Here is a 14,965-nt window from a genome sequence, read left to right on the forward strand (position 1 = left end):
AAAAATCATTGCCACTACAATCTTTTTTCAAAGAGGAAGTATGGGTATTAGTTGTATTCTATCTTAATCCTAATTGCATCAAAATTGTTTTTTCTATGTGGACATTTTGGCAAAATGGTAAATACTGAAGCAACTCCAATTTCATTTATTTTTTTCAACAAGTGTATGTGGGAAGGAATGAATTAGCATATATTAAAATATTTCTCAGTTCTACTGTGCCTAATTAAATGAGAGATTTTTTTTCCTGCAGGTCTTCCTTTAACTCTATGCTCCCATCCCAGGAGGAAGAAAATGACCCCTGTACCTTACCTTTTAATTTGTTTTCTTTTGGGTTTTTTTTCTTAGGAAGAGAAAATTATGAATTGGGAGGAAGTGGCCAAGTGCACAAATAATTAGAGTTCATCTTGACCAGACGTAGAAGCAACTGTTTGACAATGAACTCTTTTTATGCAGCATTTTTGTGTCTTCTCATGATATGTCCAACATACAACAGTCTCAGAGTCCTTCTACGCTGACATATAATCGAGATTATCAAGGCAGATGATCCACATCTGCCTTGATATCTTAGGACCCATTAACACAGTGCCTTTATCCCAGGAGTTTTTGGTTCTAAATGGAGGGTGGCTAGATGACATCAGCTGAAAACATGGAAGGAATCGCTACAAAGCACAAAAAATGCAAAATTTAAAGTTGCATAAATATCCCAATTCTGGCTGGAAGATGCGTATATTTGCATCTCATTATGTCCCTGCACTCAGAAATTATTGATTTTTTATGTTGGTTTTTTCCTGGGTTATAAATGTTGGTTTCTTGTTGGTTCTATTATAAAAGCAAGGTAAAAGTTTATTAAATGGTGAAAACTTTGTCCTTGGAAGAGGGACATCATCTGTCATCAACCCATTTAACATTGGGAAAGCTGATTAATCAGCAGAAACTTTGTTGTTGCAGGAGGGACATGGTTAAATGAATGGATGCAACAACAAAGTTTTTGCCATTTACTAAACTTTCCCCATATTTTTACAATAGAACCCATGAAGAACTGACATTAATAACCCAGGAACATCACCCCATTCTTCCAGGCACAAATGCACCACCAAAGCTGAATTGATAGATAGCAATGCAGTCTCTGAATAATGATAATAATGACAAAATTCTGTTCCTGGTTTGAAAGTGTGAGTTCTTGTTTAATGGTGTAGTCCATATTGTGAAAGCAGTTAGTAGTTGTTGTACTCCAGAAACATCAATTTTGTGCTATGCCCTGTAATCAACTTTCCCCATGTTTTTACTATAGAACCAATCAGGAACCGACATTTAAAACCCGGGAACAAAAGTTGTACCAGCTATGTGCCTATCCACATCAGCGCATTTAATTAAAAAAAAACGCTGGAATTTCCGACGGACATTTTGCAGGCTTCTAAAACCCAGGACAAAGCCAACTGTATGGACATCGGAGGCAGAAATTCCAAGATCTTCAAGCCTGTCTACGGACATGCTCTCAGATCCCACATTTTTTTGCCCCCATTAGAAAACCCACAATTTGGTGCTGTCTGGAAGCCCCCTGAGTCTATACTGTCATATAATCCAGTTCAAAGCAGATAATCTGGATTTTATATGGCGGTGCATAAGGGGCTTTGGTTTAGCCATGTTGGCGTATAGGAAGAAGGGGCCTCGGTTTAGCCATGTTGGCATTTAGTTTGATTTGCTCTTGAACCCATTTATTTGTATTTTTGGCAGCCTAGGGTATCTGCAGAGCCATATCTGTACTTATGATGGGGAACTTCAATCCCTGAAATACAGTCAGTAGTTTAAATAGCTCCTTTAAAGTGTGGACTAAACTGGAGTGTGTTTATTGTCCCACCGACATGGAAACCAGCACTGCGCCTGATATAACTGATGTTAATGTGAACAAAGAGACACTTGGGTCTCCACTCCAATGCAAACCAGCTGTGAACTGGCTTTTAGAGCCTGGGATATTCTTGCTTTATACTTTTGTATATGATGGGTGAAATTGCTGTATTTGTCCAGATGGTAACAGGAGCTCCCATTTGTCATGAGACTTTACTAAATAAGTGTGGGTTGGGATTGAATGCAGGAAGGATTGTAAGAAAAATTGGCAACTATTTCATATACAGTCTTTGAATTAAAAGCTCAGAAAGCATCAGAATACTCCCTGGAGCAAGGAACACACATTTTAGGAGAAACTGAGCTTGGAACTTTGTTTTCCAGACAGATTCTGTACAGCTCGTCAGATAATGGTTACACATGCCTCCTGCTGTCCGACTTCCTATGCAATCGTTTAGTGTAGTACCCCAGTGATAAAGTGAAGCTTTAGTTACCAAGTGGAAGATTTGTTTTCATTGTAATCAATAGCTTGCTCAAGGTTTTACTTGATGACAAATCAAATACAGGTGACCAAAGGGGTTATTTGAGAAAGAGATGCTGCTTTGTCCATTCAAGGCCACCGTGGTGTCTTGCTAGTACTGAAATGGAAGTAGTATCAATGGGAAAGATGGCTTTACAAGACAGCAACATTCACATTTGCCTCAAGCAGACAAGTTCTTTTCCCCACCCTGGACATTCCACAGATACATAAACCTCTCTTACCTAATTTCCAACAGACCTCACAACCTCTGAGGATGCCTGCCATAGATGTGGGTAAAATGTCAGGAGAGAATGCTTCTGGAACATGGCCATACAGCCCGGAAAACTCACAGCAAACCATTGCAACTGTCTCCTAAAACAAAGCAAACTCAAGGAGCTGGGCATTGCACAAACCCTTTCCCCTAGATATCAAGTGAAAGATGGCTGTGTGTGCACTTTCCATATTTAATGCAACCAGTTATTCCAGCTCCACTAAGACAACATCCGATCATAACCATAAAAAGCACTGTTTTTCAAAACTGCCACTAGATGGCTCTTTGGGATTAAAAAATCAAATCTTGCAAGTCCTCACATGCTGAAAAATGACTCGTTTATCAGGGATTCTGCACATAGCTCCTGTTTCTATGTAATTAAAATGCAGGTACCTGGTAAGTGAATGAAATCTTTTTGAGTGCCTCTGTACTCTAAAATGGCAGGATGCTGAGAGTGGATGTTTCAGTTCTTTCAAGTCTTCAAGTCTTCATGCTGTCCATGATATGCCTCTGCCAGGAGCAGTAGGTCAGTGTGTGCCTTTAGCTCAATAGCTTCCCCAATTTGACCTTGGTAGGGTTCATCTTCTTCTATATCCTGAAAACCTTTGGGGCCTGTCTTTGTTTTGCAGATATTACTTTCAGTGAGAACAATTCAAAAGCTTCTGTAATAGGGGTTCCATTTTTCTTTGTCCTCAGAGATCTAAATTATATCTATGGCTGCTGTATGGTGACTGTCTGCATTAGGGCCTCTTAACTCTGTCTCACATGACATCAGTTCTCAGCTTGGTCCTTCATCAATATGATAAAGTCTGCATGAATGTTTTGCCTTCCCAACCTTGAGCAGCAGGAGGGGTTGTTTCATATCTGAGCCCAGACACACATTTTATGTTGCAATCCCCAAAAACACAGGACACTTTTTTTGTCCCACTTCACATGGGGCTAAGTGGGACATATGATGAACAGTATTCTTCCGAGCTGTTTTGGCATTTAAAAAATGACTGTACCTGACTAAAACTTGGGGATATGAGTTTAAACTCTTTAGGGGACAATGTTGTAAAACACTTACCAGGCAAGTCTGGTTTTGTGCAAATTCTACAACAAAACCTGACTCTCGGGGACTAAGATGTCCTGTCTGCTTGTATAATGTTAATATTCCAAAATGCCCCAGGAAATCTAAATGATAATTTTCAGCTGCCCATCTGCTCTTCTTGCTACCCTATGGTAATTTCCTGCCAGATGGTAATAGTAATTTGTTGCTACCATGGAAGCCTGTCAGGACTCAGCCATAGAGGAAGAGGTGCACTGGAATAAGAGATGCCCTTGAATGTTGAGCTAGGTTTGCATTTTTCCATGTCAGCTCCAAGATACTTTGATGCTTAAGAAGCAAGTAGCAACCCCTCGCCCCCATTCCTACTCAAAGTGCACACTACTCAGGACTGGCTGTTATCTTTTGGCACCTAAGACAGAAAGCCCTACGAGTGCCGTATCTCTAGTGGGAGTAAAATATAGCAGTAATAAATTAAATAAGTTACTACTTGTTGACTTTTCAAGACTTCCTCAAATCTGATGTCAGCCATATAACATTGTTGGGTTGCTGTGAATTTTCTGGGCTGTATGGCCATGTTCCGGAAGCATTATCTCCTGATGTTTTGCCCACATCTATGGCAGGCATTCTCAGAGGTTGAGAGGTCCTGCTAGCAGGAGATTTCTGAGCAAAAAGCACCCAAAGCAATGACTAGAATAGAATTGAGGAATCTCCAGGGCTAGATATGCTCAGAGTAAAAAATTTAACCTTAAGGTATGGCCAACTTTGACTGAATTAGTACTTCATGTCACAAACTGCTTTTGTGACAGGTTTCATAAGGGCTGCTGTAGGAGGAAAAAACAAGTCCAGGGCTCCCTTGGGCTCACTGCATGGTTCTTTGGGGCTCAGCCAATAATTTCATAACAGGCAGTAGTAAGCAAAAGTGGTAATTTAATAATAGACGGAGTGCAGTCATAATTCTCATTCAGTTTTCCTCTAGTTTCCGCTCCAAAAGTGGTTTTCAAAATGGGGCCCATAGAGACCTTTTGGGGGCAGGAAAACCATAAACTATTATGGAGGCAAAGATAAATTCTCACTAGACATCTGTTTGCCTAAGAAAGGAAACAGAGTAAGATTCTCTGTGCTGATATGTCTCAAACATGAACTGCTGTGTTAATGTAGAGCAACCCCATTGGGTTATAAAAAGTGATGTAAATCTCATAGTAGAGAATACTCTTCTCCATATGGTGAAATGCAGGGGCAGGGTAGCCCGTTACAAACTGAGAACTTCTGTAGTATGGATTATAACCCATCATTTTTATTATGGCTATTATGGTTTAAAGGAGAGAAGGGACTATTAGCCCTCTGGATGTGTCCAACTCCCAGCATTCTTGGCTCTTCTGGCTAGGTCTATTGGAAACTGCAATATGACAACATCTGGAGGGTTGCACAATTCCTTGCCTTCCAAAATCAAGACGTGTGGTCAAGATAGCAAAACTTATAAATTGTGAGGAACACACAAGATAGGACAGGCTTGTAGCAGTTTGTATTGGACTAATTCTGCAAATTTTCTCCCTCCTGATGAGTGAATTGACTATAAACATCTTTTGCAGTTTGAACTCAGTTTGCAGCAACTGAAGTAAGTTGAGGACAAAGGGGGGAAATGGGAGGAAAAGAGAAACCAAGGCATTTTAAAAGCAACAGAGGATTAATTGGGGCTATCCCTGCAAAATTCCATGCATGTGTTTGTTTACAAGCATGTGTGCCCAAAAGAATGAAGGGAGCAACAGGACAATATAACTGCAAATAATTAAAATAGAAGTCACATTTTGAATATTCAAAAATATTCAAAAACATCACTCAGAAAGGTTCATTTTCCAAGTTAGTTTTCCATGTTTCTGTGAATATTCAATTCAGTCCATGTGTTACATCTTTGCCCTGTCTTTAATGTGTCACTATGTCTGTTCATGTATTGACTGAAAAATACTGAATCCAGCATTAGAGTATGCATTCCCTATATTATCTATTCTGCTAGACATTTGGGTTTAATGCTGTCAACATATTGATTATTTTGATTCTGATTGCAATTGAGGTGCAATTTCTTTAGAGCTGGTGCTTCATGGTCTTTGTAAGATTTTCCCAGGGACTAAATAACCTAATTACACCAGATTCTATCTGATACTGGAAATGAAGCAGGGTCATCTCTTGTTAGCACTTGAATACCAATGAATATCAGGTGCTATAGACTATAATTCAGAAGAAGGAACTGGCAAAGCTATCTCTGAATATTCCTTGCCTAAGGAAATGCTATGAAATTCATGGGGTCATTATAAGTTGACAGCTGACTTGAAGGCATATCCATACACACAGAATATTCCCATTGTCAGTCTAGCTACTGAATTTTACAGTAATGGAAATTTCTGAGAAATCTCCATGGGTGCCCTGTCTAGACAATACAGGCATTGGATGCATTTGATTAGAAGGTATAGTGCCTGAATTCCTGTAGGTAAGTGGTTGATAGGACTGACCCATAGCAGGATGCAGTTGGTAGATTAATCTAAATTGGACCTCATTTTGGGGCACCAGTTATAAGGGCCAAGACCCAGTGTATCTTTTTAGTAGTGTAAATAGCCAGTTGGTGTAACAGTTGGATTCTGGGAGACAAGGGTTCAAATTCACATTCCACCATTGAAACCCAATAGGTGACCTTCAGCAAGTGACCTCTTCTCCTTTTAGCTTAAAAGGAAGGCAAAGACAAACTTCCTTTGAATAAAATGTGTCAAAAAACAACATCAACCCCGAAACTTGGATCACCATAAGTTTGAATTGATTTTAAGACACATAATAACAACAACAAGAATATACATAAGCATTGTTTTGTTAACTCTCACAATTGTACAATTGTTTATGAAATGGGCACTGGTGGCTTGAGCTCACCCATTGTACAATGTTTATTTAGCTCCCTACCCACAAAAACACTAAAGCAGTACAAGACATAAGTAAGTAAGATGCAGCACAGGCATCAGGTGAGGGAAGAGAGAGAGGTAAGCCAGCAATGGAGAGGTCATCCAGAAATTTGCTGTTTCTAGTCTCCATTGCCATTTTGCTCTATCTAACGAATATTCCTCGAATTCCTTATTGTCACTCTTTCCCAAAAAGTGGTTTGTTCGCAAAAAATATATACCATCATATTTCTGTAAATATTAGGCAAATATTAGGTCAGCAAGATTTGAAAAGGTAGAATATCTGCTTTTTAGATGGTCCAGAAGCATTTAAGGAAGATAGGCTCTCTGGGCCTATGTATGGAGACATCCATCCAGACAATGAAATCTCAAAAAAAGTATCTATCCAAACTCTTTTTGTATTTCCTGTCTCTTCATCTTCCTCCATGACACTCGATTCTGTTTCCCTTCCTCATGATTTCCTCATATCTCCAACACCCAAGTATTAGTCACGGGGGGTGGGGGGGGGGTGGGGAAGGGGTTTTTTGACATCATGTCCTTTTACTGGGCATCTCCAAGAAATCTTATTGGCTCCTGTGGGAAACAGAATGCTGAACTAAAAGTTCTGATTGCACTGATTCAGCAGAGTTCCTGTATTCTGAATACTATACAGGCAACTCCCAAGTTATGAACAAGATAGGTTCTGTAGGTTTGTTCTTAAGTTGATTGTGTACATAAGTTGGAACAGGAACATATTTTAAGTGTAACTCTGTTATAGGTTTTGAATATCACAGGGAAAGGTTAACAGCTCTGTGGTGTTTGTTTTGCTGTCTGTGCTCCTGTTGAGATTTCACCTCACTTTTTGTCTCGTGGTAATTGGATTTTGAAAAATTTGGCTTGTTGTATAAACAAGGATTGGTGATAAAGCTTCAGTCTCCATGGTCTGGACTCGGGCTGCAGTTCCCACTCCTTGGTCACCATGACCAACCACTCCACCTTCGACACCAATGTGCCCATGCTGACCTGCTTCATGATGGAGGAAGGGTGCAAGACCAAGGGCACCAGGGAGTTGACCCAGCTGCTCAAATCCCTCTGCACCACCATCAAGGCCATCTCCACTGCCGTGCACAAGGCGGGCATCGCCAACCTTTATGGGATAGCTGGTTCTACCGATATGACAGGAGATCAAGTAAATAAATTAGATGTCATTTCCAATGACATGGTAATCAACCTGCTCAAGTCATCTTTCACAACTTGTGTCAGAAGAAAACCCAAATGCAATCATAGCAGAAGAAGATAAACAAAGCAAATACATAGTCTGCATGAATCTGCTTGATGGCTCTTCTATTGACTGCCTTTTTTCTATTGGAACCATTTTTGTTATCAATAGAAAGGTTTCTCCTGGTGCACCTTCTGAGAAAGATGCTCTGCAGCCCAGTCACAATATTGTAGCCTCTGGCTATGCCCTCTATTGCAGTGCCCCCATGTTTGTCTTGGCTTTGTAATGTGGTGTCAACTGCTTTATGCTGGATCTGGCAATTAGAGAATTCAGTTTGGTCAAAAAAAAAAGTAAAAATAAAGAAAAAAGGAATCATCTTCAGCCTCAATTAGGGATATACTGCATACTTTGATCCTGCTGTCACAGAATACCTTAAGCAGAAGATATTTCCTCAGGATGGTAGCTCCCCATATGGGTTCTATGGTTGCTGATGTGCATCGTACGCTGGCCTAAGGAGGAATCTTTTTGTATCCAGCCAATTCAAAGGGTTCTAAGGGAAAGCTGAGGCTCTTGTACAAATGCAACTCCATGGCTTTCATCATGGAGAAGGCTGGAGGGTTGGCGACTACAGGCAAGGAGTCAGTCCTGGACATTGTGCCTGAGAACATTCACCAGCATGTGTGTATTGTTTTGGGTTCTCCTGATGTAGGCATGGTGGTCTGCAAAAAGGCCTTACTGGTACATTATTTAGACTGTTATCTTTATTCATATCGTGATCTGATCACCATGCTCAATATATCTCATATGCATGGGGGCATTGGGGTAACGATGCAAAAGGTTTGCTAGGGTAGACCCTCTTCCACTCAGACTCAGCCCCCCCCCCCCCCGAATCAAAATCCTGGCTACAGGCCTGTCCTGATGATAAAACTTCAGTGAAGACGTCTTTTCCTGATGATAACTCTTTCAGGAGTGAATGTCGCTTTCAAGGGGTTGATTTCTCTCACTTCCTGTTGTGTTACCCCCTATGAGTATGACTATGAGTCATTTGTAAGTCAAAAGTTAGTAACCCAGAGACTGCCTGTACTAAAAGTGCCAAATTAGATTTCTAAAGTTTAACCCTGTTCAAAATTGTTGCCCATTAACTCAAACAATGTTTGCTCTCCTAGTAAAGCAGAGAGCTCCTTACACTTGGGGTAGGAAGTTAGGAGGTGGGCTACATAAGCATTTTGAGATACAGATAAATCTTCTTTAGTGGACTTTTTTATTTCCTTTTCTTCCACAATATTTTCTTTAGTTTCCCAGCCAAATATTTCCTAAGGAAGGATTTTGGACTTCCTTTGAGCTGCAGTTCAACATCTGTCCATATCAGGGGGCTGCAGTAATAGGGGTTTGATGTCAAGTCCAAATCCTCACCAGGGAACAATATATGAAGCGCTAGCCATCCATCCATCCCCAACTTCAAACAGACCCCTCTCCCCCGCTCCTTCTCCCACAGCCTCCAACTAGGCTATTTTGCACATTACAGAGACAGGATATAACACACATCAGCCCATAAAGGCTTTAGGTTTTGGGTAGCTCTATTGCATGCATTACAATGAGGTGTGTAATCCAGGCACGAGATGGGCTTGCCTGAATGATCTAAAACTGCTGAAACAATCTTGGGGCCCGTCCAGACGGAGAGAGGCAGGAGATCAACAGATCTGAGCCTTAATTGCTATGTAGGACAGTGTGTAGGTGGAATTGTACAAGCAGATCTACCAAATAATCTTGTAGTCCTGGAAGAGAATTTTCCATAAAGAAGAAAAGCATTCACTAGATAAAAAGCAACCCTTGCAACCTTCAGTTGATCTTCAGCTGTTCTGCCCAAAACTAAAAGGCCCAGAAAATAGCACAATAGTCTCTGAGCTATTGTTGTTGTGTGCATTCAAGTACTTTCCAACATTCAGTGACCCTAAGGTGACACTAACACAGGGTTTTCTGAGGATGTTGTGCTCCCTCAGTCTTTTCGACTGAGGGAAGAAACCAGTCCTTGAGTACCAGCAGAGGAATATCTTGAGTACCCATTGCTGTGGTAGTACCCTATCCACAGTGGAACCAAGCAATTTGTGAGTAAATATATATATATATTCCTAGCCATCTGCTCAGAATTCCTACTTCCCTTAGCTGCAATGCTTACAATGGGAAAGGGAAAGAAGGATTTCTGAGCAGCAATATGTTGTGAGAGGAGGCCATCTGGCCAACCCAGTCAACTGCTTTAGCATGCCTGTATTTTTGAACTTTCCTTGGGAGACTGCACTGCATTACAAAGTGTACCACTACAACGCCACAACATCTCCATTTGCTTTACACCAGGCCAGACCATTTATCTGCCTAGGCCAATATTAACTGTTCTGATTGTCCACAACTGAACCAGAGGTGTTCCTTATCAGCTGCTACTGAAGCATAAACAAACAGGAATGGTCAGAAATGAAAGGGCCCAGTTTCAGTGTATGCTAAATTAGATACCATTCTAAGTGATGTTCATACAACCTCCAACTGGTCCAATTTGACAGGGACAATCCCACTTAATCCTCTCTCATTTCATTTTTTCCGCTACTTCTAAAATGTTACAGTTATTCTCTTTTCTCCCCTCTTTGTCCTCAGCTTCTTTTAGTTGCTGCAAACTGAGTCCAAAGTGCAAAACTGCTTTGAACTCTTATCAATTCAGTAATAGAGATAAAAGATGAGTGGGCAGAAACTTGCCCTTCCCTGTAGATTTAGGCCAAAGCAAAAACAAACTGCTGCAGCCACTTAGAATTATAGAATCAAAGAGTTGGAAGAGACCTCATGGGCCATACAGTCCAACCCCCTGCCAAGAAGCAGGAATATTGCATTCAAATCACCCCCGACAGATGGCCATCCTGCCTCTGTTTAAAAGTTTCCAAAGAAGGAGCCTCCACCACACTCCGGGGCAGAGAGTTCCACTGCTGAACGGCTCTCACAGTCAGGAAGTTCTTCCTCATGTCCAGATGGAATCTCCTCTCTTGTAGTTTGAAGCCATTGTAGCTTGTGCTTTCTTCCTGGCTTGACCACACTCAGATATCCCTTGGCTAGTTGTGTTTTGATTTTTATCTGTGACATGCTGCATCATGTGAACATAGGAAACTACCTTAAACAAGTCTTTGCCCAATTCAGTGTTCTTTACATCAGCTGGTGAGATAGATAGGGCACAGTGACAAAAATGTATGTGGGAAGGGAAAGATCTGTTTGACATCCATCTGGGCACTACTAGATTTTAAAAATCTTTTCCTTATCATCTTTAAGAAACCTATCAGACTCATAACAGGGGGACTAAAATGTCTAGCTCCAAACTCCATGAATGACTACACACTATAAGCATAACTCACTTATGAAGCAAGCAAAATGGACATCTCTGGATTATATCCAGAGTTGGCCATCAGCCAGAGGACCAGACCCCCTCCCCTCCTTTTTTTGCCCATGTCTCTCACAACTGTGCCCTGAAGGATGAGATTTGGAGCAGATTTGGTGGTGCACGAGAAAGGAGAGCAAAAAGAAGTTTTATTCACCCAAGGCTGGATGTAGCTCATTTATGTGGAGGCACGGAGATTGTATTGACTTCCTGCAAATGACTCATATGTAAATCTATCCTTTTTACACATGGGATGTATTTATTGATTGATCTAAGGAAGGTGTACTAGTATGAGAAGAAAAAGCTTCTGAACGTAAACCTGCTTTTATTCCTCAAGCTCATATCTGATATGGGCAGACATTAAACATTTATTTCTGCTTTTTGTGAAGAAATCGCTGGGATTATTTTTCCCTTATTTGTTGTGGGATGATCTGACACCTCAGTCATATCTCATCTGGATTACTGTTTCATGCTATATATGGGGGTGCCTCCAAAATTGCTGTGAAACTCCAGATGGTCTAAAATGCCAGATTGCTGACTGGGTCTGGTTAAAGGGAGGATGTGGCTTCCTTACTGAAATAACCTCAGAGGCTGCTAATCTATTTCCAAGCTTAATTATATGTGTAGGAGGGCATGCAGCCTATACATAAAGGTTCCATTAGAGGATATTCATCCAGTTTTGGCCAGAAATTTGGAGTTCTGGGGAACATAGAAGCAGGAAGAGTAGTGAAAACAGACGTAGACTGTTGCAAGTGGTCCCAGGACTGCCTTTTGCCAATCCTTAATTTGGCAGGACATCCCAACTATCCTTTGATATTGATGTTCAAGAAAAGAAAAGGTGTGCCAAATGTAATAATTCATAATGAAACAATAGGAACACATGAAAACCAAGAAAAGAGAACCATACCATAGAGCATGCAAATCAAAGGTAAATGCCTGCCATGCCTACACTTACATTTGAAATTTCTATGCAACTAGCAAGACTTCCTTTTCACCATTAGGAGGAGCTCCAGCACTCTTCATCCTGCAAGACTGAAAATAAAATTTTATTGCTATGTCTGAGTTTTTTCAGGCTAGTAGAACAGAGATCATTGTGGGTTTCTCTAGTTGTTTACCCATTAGATTTACAATATAATTGTTTACTCTTATGTTTGTGAAGTTATAGGTCTGAAGGTTTTCCTTTGCCATCTTCTGGCAAGCAAGAGATTTTTGACTATTGTTCCGTTTTGTGGACACAGTCAACAGAATAAAGCAATAAAAATAACATCATGATTCATACTACTTGATTTTTCAGGCAAAGATCTGCATGTTCCTCAATTAAAAAAAAAAACCAAAACAAAACTCTATCTGGCACATCAGGAAAAAGGCTAATTGTGACATGATTGTTTCTAAGTAAGACTCCTCCTTCCTTTTGATATGTATAAATGCACAACTCACACAATCCCAATGTATATGTAGTAGAGTCCTGGGAATTGTTTATCACTTGCTAACTATATAAACCACCCTGAATGCGTTTTCCTGGTGTATACCTCTCAACACAGTTAGAAATGTGCAATAGATGCACCTGTTTATTTATTCACCCGTTCTTTTGAGAAATGGTTCAGACTATCAGGTTCACACTATACATTTATCTTTGGGTTCAAATAGCAACCAGCTACACACATAATGCCTGAAGAAAGAAAAGGAGCAGTCTTCGACAAAACCCAAACCAGACAGAATGACTCACTGACTTGGTTCATTTGCACCTCCCACAGTTATTCAAATGGGAGGTCTTAAGTATAGTTTAAAATAAGGCAGCAAGTCTGTGTATTGTTTTGAATATGCAGCCATGTTGATTCTCTTCAATATCACATGCTAATTTTTAAAGTTAGCATCTTAATGACACTGTATTTATTTATTTATTGTATCAGAAGCAAACCAAGGGTACAGTTGTAATGTATTTAAGAAACACAAAGTTTAAAAACTTGGCATTATATTAAATGTCCTTTGACTGGTAGCTGACCACTTGCAGTGCCCCTGGTGTTGCTATAAGAAGGTCCTCCATTGTGCATGTGGCAGGGCTCAGGTTGCATGGTAATAAGTGCTCTCTGGCTGGCTCTTCTCCACACTCACATGTCATAGACTCCACATTGTGGCCCCATTTCTTAAGGTTGGCTCTGCATCTCATGATGCCAGAGCACAGTCTGTTCGTCTTCGTAGACGGCTGATTCTCTCACACCAGAAGTGACCAGAAGCAACTTGCAGAATGCAACCAAATGACACTGTGAGAAAGAAGGAGTCATGTCAGAAGATGCTGTTGGTGAGACATGTTTCTTTGATGATAGCAGCTTTATTAGGTGTGGGGGTTTTTTAAAAAAAGATGCAGCTAAACAGTAAAGTGTACAATTAAAAACAATTAAATGAGCAATAAAGTTAAACACTAATTTAAACCAACTTTAAAAGCTTTAAAATCATAATTGTGAAAATAAAAGGATAGTAAGTGAGGAGGAATTGCAAGAGAAATCCTGCTTCTGACCATCACACTGGAGATCATTCATTGGAAGAAAGTGGAAATTTGTTTGCTGCTTCCTGATCAACTGAAGAACAGACCTCTGTTGCTCACAGTGGCTGCTGCCGTCAAGATTATTGGCTGATGTCAGGACAGGAAATTCTACTTAGTTAATTATATTTAATTATATTTAGGCTTTGCCTACACTGATAAAAAAGGTTTTTGCACCCTCAATCTTTGATTCCACAGTTACTCTATTAACACCACAGACATCATGGTAAAATCACCATAAGTGACCACACATTTCCTCCTGGCAAAATCACTTTGGTGTGTGGAGGTGATCAACAGTCTCCAATCTTTTTGGTAATACAGTTATGGCTGCTCCACTTCCCCCCTCCCTAACATGTATGTAAATATATGTATTTCCAGTTAAGCAGATGCTCCTGCTTAACTGGCCCACTTTCATTACCTCATTCCTCTACCTGTCCTTTCATGTCTTGCTGAAAGCATAAGTCCCTCACTCAATTGACCATCTTCCCACTACAAAAAGTTTATCCTTTCCACTGTCTGTTTGTAAACAATCCATGTTCTCACATGGATTGAAGAAGATTGTCCCAAAGTACTACACCATCATCCTCCCTAATCTCTTTGAGAATCACACGTGGCCCAGGTCACCACCCACCAACATTTTCTGTCCACTGCTAACGCCTCTACTCAACTCCATAGCAATGCAATGCATCCTTGAAGGGCTGATCACATGCCACCAAAAAATCTGAATTTGGAGAAAACTTCAGGTTAAGTTGTTTAAAACTGGATTAAAGCTCAAAGAACTGAAATCCAAGTAAATTGTAAACAACGTTGTGTGTTCAAATTTTAGCAGCTATGACTTATACTGTATAAAACAGGATGCTAGAATATATGGACCTGTAACTGTCTTCAGAAAGGATCTTCTGAAGTTCTTATGGATTAGAAAGACGTGTCCCTTCAGATGTTGTTGACCATAGAAGTGTGAGGAAACTGCGGACCTCTGCTTTAGTAAATGGTCATTCCCAACATCCCCATGCTGACTGAGGGATGTTGGGAATTATTGTCAAAAGCCAACAGAGGCTACTGGGTTGAAGAAGATTGTCCCAAAGTACTACACCATCATCCCCTTTAAGAATGAAACAGGACAAGATACTTTCTATTCTTCCTTTATTCTTCTACTATTCTATACTGTTTGTGTGTGTGTGTGTGTGTGTGTATTATAA

General features: G+C 40.4%; 1 pseudogene; it reads left to right on the top strand.

Annotated features, from left to right (window-relative positions):
• The first annotated feature begins 7,578 nt into the window (after positions 1 to 7,578).
• LOC132772797 (fructose-1,6-bisphosphatase 1 pseudogene) lies at positions 7,579 to 14,713 on the top strand (annotated as a pseudogene).
• The last annotated feature ends 252 nt before the right edge of the window (positions 14,714 to 14,965 follow it).

This window comes from Anolis sagrei, chromosome 4 (assembly GCF_037176765.1).
Source record: "Anolis sagrei isolate rAnoSag1 chromosome 4, rAnoSag1.mat, whole genome shotgun sequence".
Taxonomy (NCBI): Eukaryota; Metazoa; Chordata; class Lepidosauria; order Squamata; family Dactyloidae; genus Anolis; species Anolis sagrei.